This window comes from Harmonia axyridis, chromosome 5 (assembly GCF_914767665.1).
Source record: "Harmonia axyridis chromosome 5, icHarAxyr1.1, whole genome shotgun sequence".
NCBI lineage: Eukaryota > Metazoa > Arthropoda > Insecta > Coleoptera > Coccinellidae > Harmonia > Harmonia axyridis.
In genome coordinates, this window is record NC_059505.1 from 9,411,678 (window position 1) to 9,433,089 (window position 21,412).

At 34.0% G+C, this 21,412-nt stretch overlaps 1 long non-coding RNA gene across 1 annotated transcript; it reads right to left on the reverse strand.

The window, feature by feature from the left end:
• Positions 1 to 10,731: 10,731 nt before the first annotated feature.
• Positions 10,732 to 13,789, reverse strand: LOC123680620. Its single transcript, XR_006747546.1, has 2 exons — positions 13,613 to 13,789; positions 10,732 to 12,249 (listed from the first exon to the last, which is right to left on the reverse strand). It is a non-coding gene; the product is annotated as an uncharacterized LOC123680620 (long non-coding RNA).
• Between the last annotated feature and the right edge of the window lie 7,623 nt (positions 13,790 to 21,412).

Consider the following 21,412-nt stretch of genomic DNA (forward strand, 5'->3'; position numbering starts at 1 on the left):
AGGTTGTTTATTGTTGTCCTAGTGTTGTCGAAATTTTTTTATTAATCTTCGCTACATTGGGTATATAAGAACTAAAACTAACTTATTAATTCATTTATCTCAGCTTACTATCTGAATCTTAATAAAAATTTGGATTTTCTTGAGGATTACTAGAGAGCTGTTTGATCACCCTGTAGATTTGCATTCAGAATTAGAATATCACATGATGTAATGACGAAAACTTTAAATTGTTATTTTTTCTCTTGAAATTATCCGAGGAATCTGTCATTTCCGTTTGTACCTCCAATTTAGGAACATAGTCAATACAAAACTGATGTCCTCACAAAAAAAGTTCGAATGAAACACATTAAATTGTACAATTTAGCCCAGACAATTTTTCGATGCGAATTACTCAGTTCAGTTCTTCGATAACTATTGAAATATCAAGGCGAGAATGATTCGAAAAATTAAAAATAACGGGTAAATGTATACCGATGACAAGTGCAAAAATCACAGATGGAAAAACAAGGGGCGACGCTGACATAGCCGATAGATAAAGGTAACTAATAAACCTCGGATATAGACGTGCTCGTAGTGTAATAAAGGTAATCATCTTGAAAGCGATAATGAACTCATAAACCGTAGAAGAGTTCGATTTTTTACTGCTGTATCGATTTCAAAGAAAAGTGAAAAGATTATTGGTTTTTTATAGAAAAATTGTCGCTTTTCGTCTTTGCGAGAATTTTGAAATTTTATATTTTGGAAATTTTGGGGGAAGGGGGTAATTCCCCCAGTACCCCCCTCCTCCCCCCAAGATTTCTACGCCCTTGCACTTTCGACGTTCAAAATTTGTATTGTTGTGGTAAGAACAATGTTTTGTACTTAATTGGAGGTACAAACGAAAATGAGATATTCCTTGGATAATTTTTAGGAGAAAAAGTCCTATAAGAATGGGCCCTCAAACTCTTTCGAAATACAGGGTGATTCTTGTAGTACTACTCTCATATTTGGTTATACTGAGAATACGACTTTATTGAATACTTATATGAATCATTACTACACCACGGGAATATAAACACAAAACTAATAATCAATTTATTCATCACAACCTAATTACTTGATTTTTATGATAATTTGGATTTTCCTGAAGATTTCGAGAGAATTGTTTGAAAATTTTTTTCGGAATCGGTAGCAAATACGGCAAAACCAAAAAGTTCATTACTAGATCAAAGAATTTTCAAACTACCAGTGGTCCACCAAAAATAGGAAAAATCAGAAAAAATATCACCCCATTTGATTTGCAATAGAAATTCGCATATAACGTGATGGAAACTCCAAATTGGAATATTTTTCCTGAATTTCAGTTGAATATCTTGTAAAATGAAGAAGCTATGAGAAAAAAATCAAATTTTAAAACACCCTGTACCTCGGAAATAAAGAGTTTGAGAACCCATACTTATGGGAATTTTTTTCTTTAAATTATCCGAGGATTCTCTAAATTCAGTTTGACCTCCAATTAAGAAATTTAGATATAAGGCGGGTAGTATTCGTTGTCTAGGAGAGTATTTCGAAATTTATGGGAGCTGGAAGGCGGAACATTTTTGAGCTCTATCTTCCTGACTAATCCAAATACGAAAACAAAGCTTGCCTATCATTTCAAAATTTTAAATTATGATCAAAATTTGGGGTAGATCAGTAATACTGAATAACTTGCTTGTTTGAACTCCTATTTGAAATCTTGTTGTTACTTTCTATGGGTTCTTGGTTGATGCTACCAACTGCCCTTTTTTGAACGTATACAAACATTTTCTATTTTTCAAGTTAAAGGGTTTTCCAATAAATTTTGATATTTAAAAAAAGAGTATTTTTTTAAAAGAAATGAATAGATGTTTATTCCATTGTAATAGGGAAGGACTGTTATTAACGATGGAAAATGTTAGGGTGGCATATTGAGTCTCTGCTTAGGGCTGCAGTTTGGCTAGCGACGGCTCTGCGTTCAAAATTTGAATGGTTTTGGCAAGGCAACATAATTCTGTACAGGGTGGGCAAATAAGCGAGGTAAGCGGCTATATCTCAGGAACCACTCATCGTAGAGACTTGCGGTAAAAAATTTTACCACTAAAGTAAACAAAAGAAAACACTGGAAATTGTTTTGAAGTTCATATCTCCACCGCTAGGGGGCGTAATAGCTATCGTTGAGTAGAAAAATGCATTTCACTCGAAAAATTTTCATATTAAATTCGAAAAACAATATCATCACTGTAAAGCTTGGAAAATTCTCTATCTGTTTGAATTTTCAATTTCGATTTTGCGACATCGAATAAGGGTGGGGGAAAGATAGAAATCTGACTGATTGAAATGTCTGTAACTTTAGTTCGGCTCAACATTTTTGAGCAAATTAGATCTTATTTGAGAGACAACATCTGGTTGATTAAGGAAAAAATAAACTCATGATGAATTTGATTCAGTTGCTTTCGATAGGGAGCGCTAAGTCAGAAGTTCATTGTTTTGTTCATTTTTCTCTCAAATTTCAAATGTAATGATAGGATTTTCTTAACAGAAACAAAAATTTCATTGAATTTGCATGAAAAAACCTCAAGGTCGCAATGCGATAGTTTCAGGCGTTCTGAAGTTATGGCCGAAAGAAGATATTCTTCAACTGATGCACTGCGAAAAACCAAATTGAGTCTTCAAGTTCTAACAGAAACAGAAATCCCATCAAATTTGTATGAAAAAACAAAGAGGTCGCAAAGCGATAGCTTCAGGGGTTCTCTAGTTATGGACGAAAAAAGATTTCTTCAACTGATGCACAGAAAAACTAAATTGTGTCTTCTTTCGGCCATAACTCCAGAACGCCTGAAGCTATCGCTTTGCGACCTCGTGGTTTTTTCATACAAATTTGATGGGATTTCTGTTTCTGTTAGAACTTGAAGACTCAATTTGGTTTTTCGCAGTGCATCAGTTGAAGAATATCTTCTTTCGGCCATAACTTCAGAACGCCTGAAATTATCGCTTTGCGTTATTCAGGTTTTTTCATGCAAATTCAATGAAATTTTTGTTTCTGTTAAGAAAATCCTATCATTACATTTGAAATTTCAGAGAAAAATGACCAAAACAATGAACTTCTGACTTAGCGCTCCCTATCGGAAGCAGCTGAATCAAATTCATAATAAGTATATTATTTCCTTAATCAACAAGATGTTGTCTCTCAAATAAGATCTAATTTGCTCAAAAATGTTGAGCCAAACTGAAGTTACAGACATTTCAATCAGTCAGATTTCTATCTTTCCTCCACCCTCATTTGATGTCGCAAAATCGAAAGTGACAATTCAAATAGATAAAGAATTTTCCAAGGTTTACAGTGAAGATATTTTTTTTCCAACTTAATATGAAAATTTTTCGAGTAAAATGCATTTTTCTACTGGACGATAGCTATTACGCCCCCTAGCGGTGGAGGTATGAACTTCAAATTTATTTCCAGTGTTTTCTTTTGTTTACTTTAGTGGTAAAAATTTTTACCGCAAGTCTCTACGATGAGTGGATCCTAAGATATAGCCGCTTACCTCGCTTATTTGCCCACCCTGTACATGGTAGGTACTATTCGTTGTCTAGTGGGCGTATCCCGGGATTTATGAGAGCTAGAAGAAAACGGATCGAACATTTTTGAGCTCCTTCCTGACTAATCCAAATGCGAAAACAGAGCTGGCCTATCATTTTAAAATTTTGAATTATGATCAAAATTTGGAAAAGTTATTTTTAATAACAAAATAACTTGCCCGTTTGATGGAAAAAGATATTAGCCAAATAAGTACGGTTGCAGCACCATATCCTTTTCATGGAATTTTTCATGCCCATTTTGCACATTTACGCTAGTATGTACTCGATAACTTCACGAATTCCATCTTTAAGGTTTTGAATCTATTGTGCAGCATTGGCATGGACCTTATCTTTCAAGAGGCCCCAAAAAAACATTTAAATCTGCTAAATCACAAGATCTCGGTGGCCAACTGTGATCACCTCTTCGAGAAATAACACTGCCAGTAAACTTTTCTTGTAAAATTCCGATTATTTCGTTGATTCTGTTGAAAATAAACATCGTCGACAACGATATCTTCCAATTTCGACCGTAAAAAAGCATTAATCATAGCTCCATTTAATTCATTCACCGTAACAGTTGCACCACCATCAATTTAGAATAAGTAAGGTCTAATCACTCCACCAGCTCAAAAATCTTACTAAACAGTGACATGTTGAGGATATGGAGAGGCAAACTCAACATTCTTTTTTGGATTTTCCTAGTCCCAAATGTGACAATTCTGTTTATTAATGTAATCGTAACAGTTGCAGGTCTAATCACACCATCAGCTCAAAAACCGTACCGAACAGTAACATGTCGAGGATGGAGAGGCAAAATAAACAATCTTTCTTGGATTCTTCGAGCCCCGAGTGTGATAATTCTGTGTATTAACCTAACCTTCTAGGTTAAAATGGGCTTCAACAGTGAAGATTATTTTTCGATGAAAATCCGGATTATTTGGATGCAATTCAAGGACCACGTTGCTGGTGATCGACTGGCTTGAGTTCTCGTGCTAAGTAAATTTTAAGTCTCAAGACATAAAAGTCTTTATGCAAAATACGTAATATTGCTTGTGGATGCCTAATTCCCAAGATCGACGAGGAATCGGCAAACTTGGTTTTTGACAACATTACGGGTTACAGCAGCAATATTCTCAGTAGTTCTAGAGCCACGCACACGGTTCCGATTCTTCACATCATTAACTTGTCCCAAAAGCTCGAATTTTTCTACCAGTTTCCCTGTAAAGTCTCTAACTCATTCTGTTGTGTACCCGGTGGACGGACACATTTGATTTTCACATCGAAGTTTTCATCAGTTGGTACAACTTATTCGTGTGAGACTTTCTTCGACTCAAAATTCGAAAATTGCAGATATTTGGAATCATTCCAATGGATGATAGTGAATACGTCTATTACAAATGCTGCTATTTTTCTTCAAATATAATTTCATGTTCTAGTTTTCTCGTACAGAAATATATTATTTCAATTCGCCTTCATATCTGTCTCATAAAATTAAGTCTTCATCAGGTTCTCTATAGAGAACAAAGTTTTCAAGTTTAGCGTATTTACTCTTATGTATCTATACATTGTTTTATATCAGGGGATTATATTCATATTATCAGATATTACCTATGTGCAACCTGGTATGGAATTTACTATTGAATAACAATATGTTATTTAGAATTATTGGTATCTCTAGTGTCTTTTATGACTTTGAATTGTTCCGTTAATCTGTGACTTTATTACATTTTGGATCATCCACGTCGATCAGTCTCAATCGAAAAATACTTATCCATTTATGGAAAATGTGAATCAGTTGGAAGATAAACTTATTGATTGGAGTTGGATTACAATTTCCTATATTTAAAATTCGTATTGGAACATGGAATAACATTATTACTCAACAGATGAAGCATGCGGTCGACAATCCATGACCTACTTGACCTCGATATTTTTAATTTGGGTAATTTCACTACCGTTCTCTGTCAAACATTCGATTGTGAATTGTGGTGAAACAAACCAAATCATCTTGAAGAAAAATTATTCTATATATAGAATGAACCAGGTGAAAAGTTCATAATTATAGAAACATGCCTTGGCTTAATTTGATTGATGCGTCAAAGCTTGAATAGAATAGGTACACATGAATCTTGAAAATCTGGTATTTCCCTACTACACTACCGATTCACGAATATTCAGTGGGTCATGATGTTCTCATTCTTGTTACTTGAGTCCCAAACTTTATGTAAGTTGAATGTGACATCAACGTGATCTATGAAGTGCATAATGAAGATTTTTCAATGAGAGGATACATTTTGAATAACCCACTATTCAAATTCTTCCATCAGTTTCACTATTTTGCCGGACGAGAAGATGATTTTTAAGAATTTTGATGTGCTGTTGGAGCGTGTACCTTCCATTTTTAAAACTTCAAAAGATGACAGCTTTAAAAATGAAAACTGCTCTATTAGCGGGCTATTTGAAATGATACGTTTAATTGGAAAACCCTTTACATTGAATTACGGTATGTTTCTTTTGAATTTCGGACATTTGGGTATTGCTTGATTTGTCGAGGGACATTACCTCCATTACTCCCTAGAGAGCTACCCTAGTCTGCCTTATATGGACGAAGATGTTGAACCTAAAAGTTCTTAATTAAATGAAATGTTTCACACGAAAGTTTCCTTAAAAAGTATAAGTGAAAAAGAAAGCAGAAAATCTTTTTGAACCACGTAAAATTTTGATCGTTTAAAATTGTTTCTTGTACAAATTTCGTCGTTGTTGATATCTGCTCCAAATCCTGTTCATTTATTTATTGTACGAGGAAAACAAACAGGGTTTACCTATAAATAGCTACTGATAAATAAGGCGTACAAGGTTATGGGTTTTGTTTTGAGAACCACAAAGGATTTCAATATTCCAACCACTATTCTACTGTATAATACCCTAGTCAGACCTCATCTTGAGTATGCCTCAGTGGTTTGGATGCTAATGACAATCACTCATATTGATTAAATTGAAAGAGTTCGAAAAAGGTTCCTCAGATAGTTACATCTAAGAAAATATGATTTATATCCTTTTATGAAATCATTTACACTGTGTCCGTAAAGTATGGAACAAATTCATTTTTAGCTGAACAGACCATTTTAAGAAATAATCCTGAAACACGAAATAATAATCTAATATACAGGGTGAATTACTTCCGAGTAATGACGTCACCGTCATTTTTTTCAAATGGACTACCCCCATTTTGTCTCAATTTTCCGATAACTCTAGCTGAGCTGATTCCAAAAATGTATCATGTTGATCCCAATTGGTACAGGGTGGACAAAAATACAATAGTTTTGTCTGTGCTCATAAAGTAACGCGTAACACACTTCATTAGTTAAATTAACAATATTATAAAAAATACTTATTGTCTAGCGGCAATTGGTTTGAATGTAATACCCTGTAGTTTGTTACATTTTTAGATTAATAAAAATGAGCTGTTTACAAACATGTTTGGTACTTGTGGTCTAGCAGACAGAATATGAAAAAAATTATTTCTTATTTTTAAACATTTTTATTAATCTGAAAATGTAACAAACTACAGGGTGTCACATTAAAACCAATTGTCGCTAGACAATAAGTATTTTTGATAATATTGTTGATTTAACTAAAAAAGAATGTTACGCGTTACAGGTGCGGAGCAGTCGAATTGAAGGTTAATATTTCGAAGCATTGGTTCTCCTCAAAGGAATGAAAAAATTTCGAAAGTTCTGACTCTAAATGATGACACATTCAGGCCAGCAACTTTCAACAAACTCGGCACCTGCAACTCACCACTTACAATTAATTTATTAATTACTGTTGCTTTTATTCTGAAATTGTAATGGAGTACTACACTGCATCTCGTTCTGTATGTACATACTAAAAATTATAATGCAGTAAATAGTCTCATTAAATTTTACCATTCGGCATGCACATCAAACACATACTACAATAAATTCTTTATCGTTTACCCTCGTATCTGCTAACACGTATATCACTTATGAAAGAAAGTGACAACACCAATTGATTTATGATACGTAACAAATTTGATTAACATTAAACAGGAGCTGTAAGAACAACAAAACAAAATAGATGGCAATCAAAAGAAGTGTTAAAGGACGCATTGAATTGATTCCAATCTGCCTAGAGTAGGTCAAGGTAAAAGTCCAGACTCGAATCTCACCAACCTTACAATTTCGAAAATGAATGGGTCAACATTGAGACTGACAACATCGACAAATTATCCTTTGCGGGGACTTTAAATCTTACATGTATTCAATAAGATTATTCGAGTAATTATATCAACTTTATGAATAATTTTCAAATGATATAGAAAACGAGAATTTATTCGGGATTCGTCAAGTGAAGTACATAGGCGTACAACTTTGCTTCAGCCGTTTTTTCCCGAAATTCCAGGCTTTTAAGAACTAAATACGTTATACGTTTATGATTCGAAGTATTGCCCATCGCTGGTCACTACTTTTTCCCATCTTTAGGGCAGCGTACAAATCCCGCGTTGAAAAATATTGGTCATCTTTTGAAACGATCCACGAATCGATCCAATTTTTTACTTCTTCATAAGACCGGAAGTGCTGTACATACAACCAGGCCGTGTGCCATTAATCGATAAAAGTGATAGTCCGAGGAAGCAACGTCTTGAGAATTTGGTATGTATGTCTTGACCACTTTCGCAACATGGGTTCGAGCATTGTTATGCAGTAAAATTATTTTATCATGTCTCTTGTTGTATTGCGGCCGTTTGTCTTTCAATGCTCGGCTCAAACGCATTAATTGCATTCCATAACGATCGCCTGTGATTGTTTCAGTCGGTTTTAACAACTTATAATATACAACGCCAAGCTGGTTCCACCAAATACTGATTATGACCTTCGAACCGTGAATATTCGGTTTGGCCGTCGATGTGGAAGCATGGCCGGGATATCCTCAAGATTGTCCGTGCTTGGGACTATCGTAATGAACTCATTTTTTGTCTCCAGTCACAATGCGATGCAGAAGTACCTTCCGTCTTTGCCTGGCAAGCAGCTGTTCACAAGCAAACACAAGCCGTTCAACATCTCTCGGCTTCGGCTCGTACGGAATCCAATTTCCTTGTTTCTGAATCATTCCCATGACTTTCAGGCGTTTTGAAATGGCTTGTTGCAACCTTTCCCAATGATCCTGCCAGTTCTTGTTGCATTTGACAACAGTCTTGATCAAGTAATGCCTCCAATTCTGCATCTTCAAAAATCTTCTCTCTTCCACTACCATGCTGGTCTTCGACAACAAAATCACCATTCTTGAAGCATTGAAACCACTCTCGGCACGTTCTCTCACTATTTTGAGAGCATTTGATGAGCCTCGGTCGCAGATTTCTTCATATTGAAGCAGAAAATTGAAAGGCCCCGCAAATGACGAGATTTTGGCTCGTAAACTGACATATTTAATCGAGAAGAACTTTATGGATGCAGACACATATCTACTAATATTTCGATGGTGTCATGTTTACGAATACCTAAGCTTACTGTATGACTTCTACGATCTATTTATTTCGACCACCACTTACCGCTACAGCCATTTATTGCAGAACGGCGGAAGCAATGTTGTACACCTAATATATAAAGTAAAAAATGTTATCTTAATAATATAAAACACTGGAAAAGAAATAATGTAAAAAAATATTTGATCGTTTAGGGGTGTCTAGCAAGGGGTAGCAACAGCAACTGTCATAAATGTCAGGCAATGGATGACTTGACAATGGATTTTATAAGTTATCCCGAAGAAAATAAAAGAAAATTGAGCTTTTTACTTTAACAAATTTAAGAACTATTTTATACACCTTTACTACCTGTTACCTGCCAAAAAAATTTTCAGCTTTTATGAAATGACGAAAGTCAGGCCATTGAGGGCTCTTGCTCTATAAATATATTTCAAAATGGTGGATGAGGCAAGCAAACATTTTTTCAAAGCCAGCATTTTTAGCTCCTGTTGAGAGACAATTTTCCAGAGCTGCTCTGACTGTTACAAAAACCCACAATAGATTAGGCGACAAATCAATAAGATGCCTCATGTACATATATCAGATCCTGGATGGAAAATCACACTCGGAGGTTCTCAATATTGAGAAACTATTTTTTCTTTAGATTTTTTATTCTGTTATGTTTTATAGTGATTCAATTTGTATTTTCATTTCAAAATAAATAGTTGATATTGTTAATTCTTTATACCATAAGTTTTTTAAATGGAAATGTTCTTCGCAAGGTTCCTTCTCCTTTTAGAAGCTTTTTTATTGATGTGCATACTACACAATTAAACTGCTAAAAATCAAGTATTTTGAAAAATATACTTGATTTTTGAAGTACTTGATAAATAAATATGTACTTGACTTGACTTGATATTGAAAAATTACTATTTCAAGTCAAGTCAAATAGCTTGTATATCAAGTCAAGCCGTGAATCTCTAGTTCAAAAGCTCTTAAAATCAAATATTAGAATTCGTGAATGGGCAAAATCCGCTTAGGGGTTCTGTTAACATGGCCGTTGAAAATATATTTTCAAAACTGTAAATTCTATCAAAATTTGCATCTGGACGTAAAATGACAATATCAAGCCTCATTTTAGGTATTAACAATAATTAACAATTTTAAGCTCCGTCTGTAATTTTCAGCTGATCACATCATAAAAACAATAGGACTTTCAAGAAGAATATTGGAAGAGAAATATTCAATATTTCTGATTACTTATGAAAAACCTTATATTGCGGTAAAAATTGAACACTGTTGAGATTTTGCGTGTTCATGGAAACACAATTTCAAAATATCGCTAAAAGCCGTGTCAGAAACATAGTAATTCGAGCAGAATATCGAAACTTCAACATTTCAGAAACGAAGCAACTCCAGAATCCGGATATATGTTCATAGAAATTTTTTTTAACGATTTAACGAATCATCCTCTTAAGTTTCGTACTGTAGATTGAAAACACCCTGTATTTGTTAATTGTTTCATGTATTTAATCTGGATACTATGCAATCTGAACTTCTTTTCGTGAGTCATTGAACGAGTTCAATAATTACTTCTTGACCTTAACATTACGACCAAAGGTAGGCTATTATGCAACTTAGAAGAGAAACGTATATAATTAACATGCGTGTCGATATATAAATCAATGTATTTAAGAACTATTTTGGTATATGTAAATTTTACAATATTTTCATCGTTTATTTAAATCAACTTTCAATTACATTTCATCATGTTGTAATAAATTCTTGAATTCAATAATTTTCTCGAGCATGCTTCATTAGTCCAAGTGGTAGATATACATAAAATATCAAAGAAAACAATCCTTGTTATCATTGGATTCCTAACAATATTTGAAATTGAATTCAATGAACAATGAACCTTATAGTACCTAGAGAGCATTAACATAATTCACTAAAAAGTAGAAATATATTCGAAACACAACACACTATTAATTAGGTACAGTGGAAAATTAATACTTTCCTTGAAAGAAATTTTTATGTCCAAAGATTTCAACTAACTTAATATCTTCATGAGAAGAGTGAAAATATAAATTCTACAAAATACAATTCTACTTTGAGTTGAAAAGTAGTAACATAAGTAGTATTTTATAAATTTGGAGAAATACCATTCAAATTTTGATTCTACAAACATAATAATTGAATCGACAAAATTGGCAGAATCTATATTGATTCACAAATTGAATTTTATGGAAATACAAAATTTTTCTTTCTTTTTTTTGTATAAAACTAGAATATAATGATTAAAATGAAATTCATTTTTGAATTATTACTATCCTATCGATGTACATGTAAAAAATTCAATGATGAACTATGATATTTAGAGAAAAAATACATTGTAACATTTGTTTTGATGAATGATAATAGACAAACCAATAAAATAAGGAAGCACGTACATACATGTCCTTAAGGTTGATGTATTTATTTTGATGGAAATCAGTTCAGAAATTTAAAATTCAATTCATTAATACACAGCCACAAAATAAGGAGCAATTCTGCTCAAGATCTTCGCAGAAACAGGAAAAATAGTTTGTAAACAATATGTTACACCATAAAATACTGCATACATATAGGTAAAGGTTACATTTCGATGCAAGGTCGAAAAATAACATGAATTTCTAAGAAATAATATTCAATAAATAACACCTCCGTATTTTAAATTGAAATATTATCCTATTTTTTCAATGATAAGGATAAATGATTTTTACCTTAAAAAATAAGAAAAGGTGACTAGATATTTGTTCACGCACATATGAGCATTGATAGAGTACCCACACAGTGCCTTTTAACAGGTCTTTTTTTCTCAGGAGGTATTTGGGTTGTTTTGGCTGCTTCCAGGTTTTTGTTGATTCTGTCGAGTAGTTTTTGGTTGAAGAACTGTTGGTCCAATCTCCTTTCTGCGTCAGCGGTAAGAGGTTCCACAAGGATTTCCACACTTTTACTGTTTCCATCACTTGTCTCGTAGTGGTTCTGTTTTTCGTCTGACACCCATCTTGCGTTCACAAATTGATAAGACAGACACACAAGAACTATTGCAGTGAGTTTGAACATTTTGACGGTTATTTTACTTATGAAGCTTCCAGGACGAAGATCACCGCTTAAATAAACTATTCAGACATATCAGGACAAATCTGCGAAATCGAGAAGAATCAGAATTATATACTGTAGTAAATAATATGTCGAAAACAAGATTAATGTCCATTATTTATAAATCAATTATCCTTCAACAGTTTGAGAGCATCTTCCTTTCCACGATAAGATAACTCAAAAATTGCTGTGTTTTGCTTTGTGTGTATTATATTTGTGATCAATCAGCGTTAAGATTTTTATTATACAATTTTCTGTCGATTATGCATATGCTCATTGTTCACTTTCTGCTTGTTTATTTCAGGTGTTTTGCAGATCATTTTGTGCGAATGTCTGTTTTTTTCGAATTTTGAGTCGTCAGTGGGTTCAAGTCACTGCTGAAGGATTCAGCATTCAAAATTACGATATCACATGATGAAAACCTTAAATTTGAATATCTATGCCAATTCAAGTTAAATATCTTGTGAAAGGAAGGTGCTATGAGGGAAAAACTCAAACTTTAACACCTGTATCTCAAAAACAAAGCGTTTGCGGACTCATGTTATAGGACTTTTTTTCTTGAAATGATCCGAGAAATCTGTCATTTTCATTTGATATAGTCAATTCAAAACTGATGACTTCACAAATAAATAGAAATATGAATGAAACACAATAAATAGAACAACACAGCCCAGACAATTTTTCGATGCGAATTACTCAAGTTCAGTTCTTTGTTAACTACATATTGAAATTTTGTGACTAGAATGATACGAAAAACCGAAAACAACGGGTAAGTGTATACCGATGGTCCAATGGCGAATGCAACAATCACAGATGGCAAATAAGAGGCCATTTCGAGAAAGCGGATATAAAAAGGGAAATAATAAACCTTGGACAATAAGAGTAGTCATCTTAAAATCTTCTTCTGCCGAAATATTCAGAAAAATGTGAGTCCTCATCGCCACCATTTTTTTATAAGAATCCCATGAACTCATGAACCTTTGAGTTTTTAAGTAGGTATGGCATATTGCTGAAATTGTCATAAAAAATGCTATGCTTATATACTGGGTGTGCCATTTGAAATGAGGAAGTAGTAGTCTGTTTCTGGTATAGCCGGAAGTTGTAAAAATATTCTTGAGAGAAAGATCATTGTTTCAAACCCCAATATGCAAATTTTCAGCTCAAAATTATGATTAGTTTTCCATAAACGTTTATTAGGCCTTTCTGGTGAATCACCCTGTATAGTTATTCATAAAACACTGTTTATTTTGTGTTCCAATATCGCTAGATTTTTGATAGGAGTGATGAAATGGACGACGGTATTACCTATTCATAAACTAAGATGACCAAATATGGAATCAACTTCTTCAGCACATGGAAAATCAATGATAATCATTGGTGATGGAGAGTGATATATTTAATACGTACTCGTATTCATGTAATACAATATGAAGGTCAGTTTTTCTATTAGGTCAACTTCCGTACCGATAAACTAGGCACATTCGAAAAAGATTATGTCGAATAAATGGGTTCATTCATTAAACAAACAAACACCACGAGAAAACGATTGGTACTTTTTCTGACATTACTAGCCTCATTTTGAGAATACCATTCTTACTGCGTATGTGAGTGATTTCGAATGATGGAATTTTTTTTGACTTCAGTTGTTTATAGGTTAAAGGTCGATTTTGAATGAAATGAGATGCGTTGAATACGCAAATCATGAATCTTTTTGAAAAAATATAGTGGTTAAAGTACAGTATTATCTGATGCATAAAAATTGTTTCGGTCTTCATGGTTGAATCATTTTTTGTCTACTCAGTTCCTCCAGTTGTTTAACATTAATATAAAACGAATCAGTACATGAGTACCTATGTAAAGTACGATACCACCGTACTTCAGATATCTACATTTTCTCATAAATGTTTCGCTTTCATCTTGCCTGCCATCTATGATTGCAAGATATTTTATGTCAGAGTCAGATATAATTTAGCATAGTATAAGTCATATTTAAATTTCTTGATTCCTGTTGTCTTATATTTTCGATTTCATTATTACAGGTATGTTTATTTAATTTATTGACTTAATATTATTACCTTTATTTCGATTATTCGAATGAAACATTATTACAGATGCAAGCAAGTAGATTCAATAGCGAATTGGAATCTTACAAATCGAAAATATAATTTATTTGACATCTCGATATGTCAAAATACCAGCTTTTCATTGTGGCTGAGGATAGCAATATAAATAAACAAATAAGTTATTTGTTTAACTAGGCAGCAAAGTAGTAGATGGACTGCCGCAGCTGATAGTTCATAGCCGAGCGTAGCGAGGCTTGGATTACAGCCCTAGGATTTCAGCCCTAGGATTTCAGCCCTAGAATTTCAGCCCTAGGATTTCAGCACTAGTCTTGCTGCCTACTTTGCTGCCTAGTTAAACATATAATTTTTTCTTCCATTGTTCATAATGATACATGTAGAATATTGTATTAGCAAATTATTATAATTCACATCTTTTTTTTTCTGATAAATAAAAACGAAATTTGATAGAAATCGCAATTGTTGGAATGGTTTGTTGCTATGGATATATGTCTATGATAATTATAGTTTGACAACTTTTGGAATATCTGACAATTTTTCGGAAAAATTTCGTATATATTTATATTATGGACAGTGATAGCGACTTAGAAGTACACACTCCTACAGAAATAAGGAAGGTGGCAAAAAATATTGATGGTCAGAAAATGTCGAATGTTTTATTCGCATTGAAAACAATCACTTTGCTGCCTAGGTATTATAAGTGAAACTTTGCTAATTGATATGTGTCCGCAAAATAGATATCTGCTATCAATCGGAAAAAAGTATATTTATTCAAAAATTGGTCCGACTAAGTTGAAATATCAGAAGGAGTTGAATTCTAAAATTTTTGGAGAATGTTTTATACTTAACTATGCCTCAAAAAAAAAATCGCCATAAGGTCTTTGAATGAAATGGAATATTTCAATAATAAAATCTTTCTCCTGAAAACCATGACATTGTATCACTCTTTATGAGGAATATTGTTGCAGGAAAAAACAATATAAAATTGTTCTCATCTTCTAGGAATTGTAAATCCCAAGAGATTCATTTCGTAGAACAAATTAACTTATTTTTTATGTATATACTAAAGGTCATAAACATTTTGGTGAGCAATTTGAAACACCTTGTAGAAAGACTGCAAATCCAACATAGTTTCATTGAACGATATAAACAAAATCTGCGGCGGGAGGTCGAATTCTCAACATTGAAGAACAAGCAGCTAGTTTCGAAGAAAACCTTAAGGTCAAAATTTTCATTAACTATCGTCTCACATCTATGGTAAACGCCATCGTAACATTGATCTTGGTATTTTCAAGATCAAGGCATTTTCTTAAAAAAGTGGAATTGGCTTTCAGACGCAGGAGGTTGACTGAAAGTTGGTACTTCTATTCATGCCAAAGATTTGTAATTTATATAACCTTTTTCTTGGGAGTTTTCCGTTATAAATACTTTTGTGTTTGTGATAACAACTTTGTGTATTGGCCTCTGGTTGAGGTTGAATAATATTTTAGAAAAATCGACGAGGGAGTACAGTGAAGGAGAACCATATTTCGAAATGGGCGAAGACATCATTGACATCAATTTGTACAGTAATTAAAAATCACTCAATAATCTCTATATGTAGTTACTTCAAAAATACCATATGACACCCCTTCCTGATATTTAAAAAATTGTATTCAGCATCATCCATAATAAGAATTCAAGAAAAGTTCTCACTAGGCTTCAGGAGCTTTTGAACGTGTTTCACCATAAACAAGAGGAAATATATAGTCCTGTAGATGATATCAGGATAATCACATTGGCTTATTATTTTTAATAAGTAAACTTTGGTATCGTTCAAAAAATGTAAGCCCCTCCCGAAAATTTCACAGTTTACGTCCAGAGCTTGTCTTATGAACCAAAAAAATTCCCAAGTAACGGGTGTTTTTTTTCGAAGTTATAATTTTCAGTTGGCATTACTATTCAAGATGACGACCGATTTAATAGCTGATAAGTGATTTATTCTCAGTTTGGTTTGGCAATTCATCATGAATAGACTCACGCCTGAACAACGCTTGCAAATACTGCAATTTTATTTCGAAAATAATGGTTCGCGCACTACGTCCATTTTATTTTGTTTAGCGATGAAGCGCACTTCTAGTTGAATGGCTACGTCAACAAACAAAACTGCCGCATTTGGAGTGAAGCAAATCCTCAAGTGTATGTCGAAACACCGTTACATCCAGAAAAACTGACTGTTTGGTGCGATTTATGGGCTGGTGGAATCATTGGTCCGTACTTCTTCAAAAACGATGATGGCCAGAACGTTACAGTCAATGGTGATCGGTAAAGAGCCATGATTACTAACTTTTTCATTCCTGAATTGAACAACCATAATGTCCAGGAGCTGTGGTTCCAACAAGATGGCTCAACATGTCACACAGCTCGTGCCACAATCGATTTATTGAAAGACACGTTTGGTGACCGACTAATTTCACGTTATGGGCCTGTAAATTGGCCTCCAAGATCTTGTGATTTAACACCGCTAGACTACTTTCTGTGGGGCTATGTAAAGTCATTGGTCTATGCGGATAAGCCACAAACCCTTGACCATTTGGAAGACAACATTCGCCGTGTTATTGCCGATATACGGCCACAAATGCTGGAAAAAGTCATCGAAAATTGGACGTCCAGATTGGACTACATCCAAGCCAGCCGTGGCGGTCATATGCCAGAAATCATATTTAAAATGTAATGCCACAAGATTATCTTGCGGATAAATAAAACTCATGTCAATCGAATAATCCATCGTTGTTTTATTGCAATTTAAAGTTCTATAGCTATAAAAAAAAACACTCTTTAGTAAGAAGTTTCATTTTGATATTAAAACAAAGTGAGTATATTTTCGGATAAATCAATTTCATGGTAATGAAGAAGGTATGCCATAAACGTTATTCCCCAAATGGCTGCTATGGCTACGGTTCCAGCACAATTGTCTTTTCATGCAATTTTTCAAGACCAATTTGATAATTTCCGGATGCATGTCCTCTATAACTATAATTAAGGTCTTGAATCGATTGTTGAGCATTGACATAGACCTTATATTTCATATGGCTATGAAGAAAAAAGTCTAAAAGAGTTAAATCACAAAATCTCTGTGGCCAATTGTGATCACCTCTTCAAGAAATAACACAGGCAGGAACTTTTTCTTGCAAAAATGCGATTGTTTCGTTGATTGTGTGGCACGTAGCGCCATTTTGTTGAAAATAAACGTCGTCCACATCAAAAACTTGTATTTCCGGCAATGAAAATAATTCATTATAGCTTGATAGCGCTATCCATTCACCGTAAAACTTGCACCAGTCTTATTCTCGAATAAGTTAGAGTCAATCACACCATCAACCAAAAACCGAACCAAACAGTGACACGTTAAAGATGGAGAGGCTTTTTAACAAACATTCTTGGATTTTCCGAGCCCTAAATGCGACAATTCTGTCTATTAACGTTTTGAGGCATTTCAAGGACCCAATCAGCGAAGATACAACGTTGATGATGATTCACTGGCTAGAGTTCTTGTGTTAACTGAATTTTAGAAGCTTTAAGACCTCAGTCTTCATGTGAAATACGGTGAAATTTTGTTTGTGGAATGACTTATTCCCAAAATCGAAGAGGAATCGACACACCAGGGATTTCATCAACACCACAGCAGCAATATTCTCATTTGCTCTTAAGCGAGGCACACGGTTTCGATTCTCTACAACACTAACTTGTCCCAATTGCTCAAATGTTTTTATAAGTTTTTCTATTGCTGGCAGGAAAGGTGCTTCACGACGACCTAAAAGTGCTTTAGTTTTGCGAATTGTGACTGACCAATTTTTTTAGTAAATTTTGACAATTTCAATGCGTTATATTGGAGCGTGAATCGTTCCATTTTAGTTTTTACTTGTCAAATGATTACAGTTTCAAAAATGATAGCTCTACAGATAAGCGAGCTATTCAAAATGAAAGCTCTTATTAGAAAAACCTTTACCATCACTGAGTGAAGAAGCTCTAAAACATGACAGAACTGAACTTCTAAGATGATTTTTATGATTGTTAGGTGTAAAACTTTGTTTCGCCGTTTTCCAATAGATAGCTGTAGAGGTAAGTGGTAGTCAAAATAAATATATCCTAGATGTCATACAATAAGTAAACATAACTAATTAGTTGATTTGTGTCTGCATCATGAAATTATTCTCGATTAAACATGTCAGCTTACGAGCTATTTTCTTGTCATTTGCGGGAGGTTTTAATTTTCTGCTTCACTATGAATAAATCAGCGGCTGAGGCTCATCGAATGCACTCAAATATCTCAAGTAAGGCCGAGAGTAGTTTCAACGCTTCAAGAACGGTGATTTCGACTTCGAAGACCAGCATGGTGGTGGAAAAGAAAATGTTTGCGAAAATGCAGAATTGGAGGTATTACTTGATCAACACTCATGTCAAACGCAACAAGTATTGGCTGGATCATTGGAAGTGACGCAACAAGTCATTTCAAAACGCCTGAAAGTCATGGGTATGATTCAAAAACAGGGAAATTAGGCGCCGTACGAGTTGAAGCCGAGAAATGTTGAACGGCGTTTGTTATCTTGTGAAGAGCTACTTGCAAGGCTAAGACGTAAGGGATTTATGCATCACATTGTGACTGGATACGGAAAATGGTTTCATTACGATAATCCCAAGCGAAGAAAATCAAACCGAATATTCACGGTTATAAAGTCATGCTCAGTATTTGGGGGTACCAGCTCAGCGTAGTGTAATATGAGTTGTTGAAACCGACTGAAATATTCACAAGCAATTGTTATCGAAAGCAATCAAGGCGTTTGAGATGATCATTGAAAGACAATCGGCTGTAATACAACGACAGACATGATAAGGTGATTTTACAGCATAAAAATGCTCGACCCCATGTTGCGAAAGTGGTCAAGACATATTGGGAAACGTTGAAATGGGAATTCCTTCCTCACCCGCCGAAATCTCCTGACGTTGCTCCCTCGGACTATTTGTTTCGATCAATGGCACAGGGCGTGGTTGACCAGCACTTCCGGTCTTATGAAGAAGTGAAAAATTGGATTGATTCGTGGATCGCTTCCAGAGATGACCAGTTTTTTCAACGCAGGATTCGTACACAGCCCGAAAGATGGGGGAAAGTAGTGAACAGTAATGGACAACACTTTGGATCATAAATGTATAACCAGTTTTTTACAATAAAGCCTCAAATTTAGGAAAAAACGGCGGGAGCAAAGTACGGAAAACTATACTAAATATCAGAAATGATGGATGGATTAAAATTGAGGACTTATTTTTCATCTTCCATATCCGGTATGATGGCGACGTTTCAGATCAAGTATTGAGTCCATATACTAGAATAATTTGCATAATAATTAATGATGAGTCAAATGAATATAGTAAATTAATAGATGCTAAAGTACAATTCATGTCTGCCTTCTTAGAAATCATGCCTTTTCCCTGTGTAAACATTCCAAGAAGTTTTTAGGTCATAGTTTATTACCACATTCATCACTGATAAAATAAGATGATAAACACATCTCCCTTAATCAACTCAAAAATTACCCCCATGAAACTTTTGCGAATATTTCATCATCCGAACTTGCGATAACCTAAACCTTCCAATAATATAGTTTGGGGAAAATGGAATTACAGAATTATTATGTGATCATGGTTTTTGGTGTCAGGAAATGAATTGATGGCAAAATTCGTTGACATATGGTACGGAAGAGTGATGTTTTTAACGCTTTATGATTACAAAATTTTGTTCCCTGAAGTTTTTGGTCAGGCGGATATACTTACTCGTTGTTGAGTGTACCAGTCTCATATCAATAATATTGTGAAAACATATCTTTTAATTATAAAGGTTTAATATAAAAGATTGACAACTTTCTGTCTATTCCTTCACAATAATATATCTTTATAATATTTGGTTTATTTTTGAACCTTGCAACAAACATTTTTATTAATTACACTTATTGTATAAAAAAAATCGAATATATCAACTTTTTTGAAATAGAAACATGAATTGAATTAGAAATCATAACGAAATGAAAAAAAAAATAAAAGATAAAGTTCCTTAATATCGAGAAACCTCCAGGCTTTATTCGATTTTATAATTTTCCATCCAGGATCTAAGACACTTGAGGCATCCTATGCATTTGTCGCCTAACCTTTTGCGGGATTTTGTAACTGTAAGAGCAGCTCTGGAAAATTATCTTTCCACAGGAGCTGAAGATGCTGGCGTTAATAAAAAATCTTTGGCCATTTTGGCCAAGTTTGGAAAGATATTTCTCTAATTCTGTGGTTATTCCGTTCATTCTTCCACATCTTGTAGAACAAAATCGTGCGAGAATATATCAGAAACGCACAGTTTTCATGGTTATATTTTATTATTCTATGTTGGCACTCCGAACTTTCCGCCACGGCTTTATCTGTCAATTCATCAATTTGCCTTAAAGAAATCAGTTCTGCCAACCAACATTTTTCAATGCAAAAATCACTAAATTATATTTATGGAAATGTTTCATTAATTTCAATGAAAATGCAATGAATTAGAGAAAATAATGTATAGTACTCGTACAGAAGGCTCATTCTACCACTCGTTCATTCCAAAACTCGCCACTTCGTGGCTCGTTTTTGAATTTTGAACTCGTGGAAGAATATCAATGCCTTCTGCACTTGTATTATAAATAACTATTCTGAAACTACCAAAAGATTTCATAAAAATGTGAGTAAACTACTAATAAAGTCACACTGATGAATGCTTCAGTCTATTTAGTCTAAGCGCGCACGAGATTGCAGAAATATAAGCCGTGCATATCAAGCTCAAGTAATATTAAGTAGCTTGATATCAAGTCAAGCAATAAATATCTGAAATCAAGTCAATCCAAGCTCAAGTATGTAATTTTTCACGAGCATGATTTCCAAGTCAAGTAGTTGGTTAAAATGTCAAGCTACTTGGCTTGATGAATTCCTAGCTCAAAGCTTTCTAGATCTCAGATTGAAGCTTAACGCTCATCCAAAATTACAATGTTTGTGGGGGTTTTTCCTAGCAGAAAACTATTAAATTAATGAATATAATGAAATAGATATGGAAAATTGAGAATAAAATTCATTT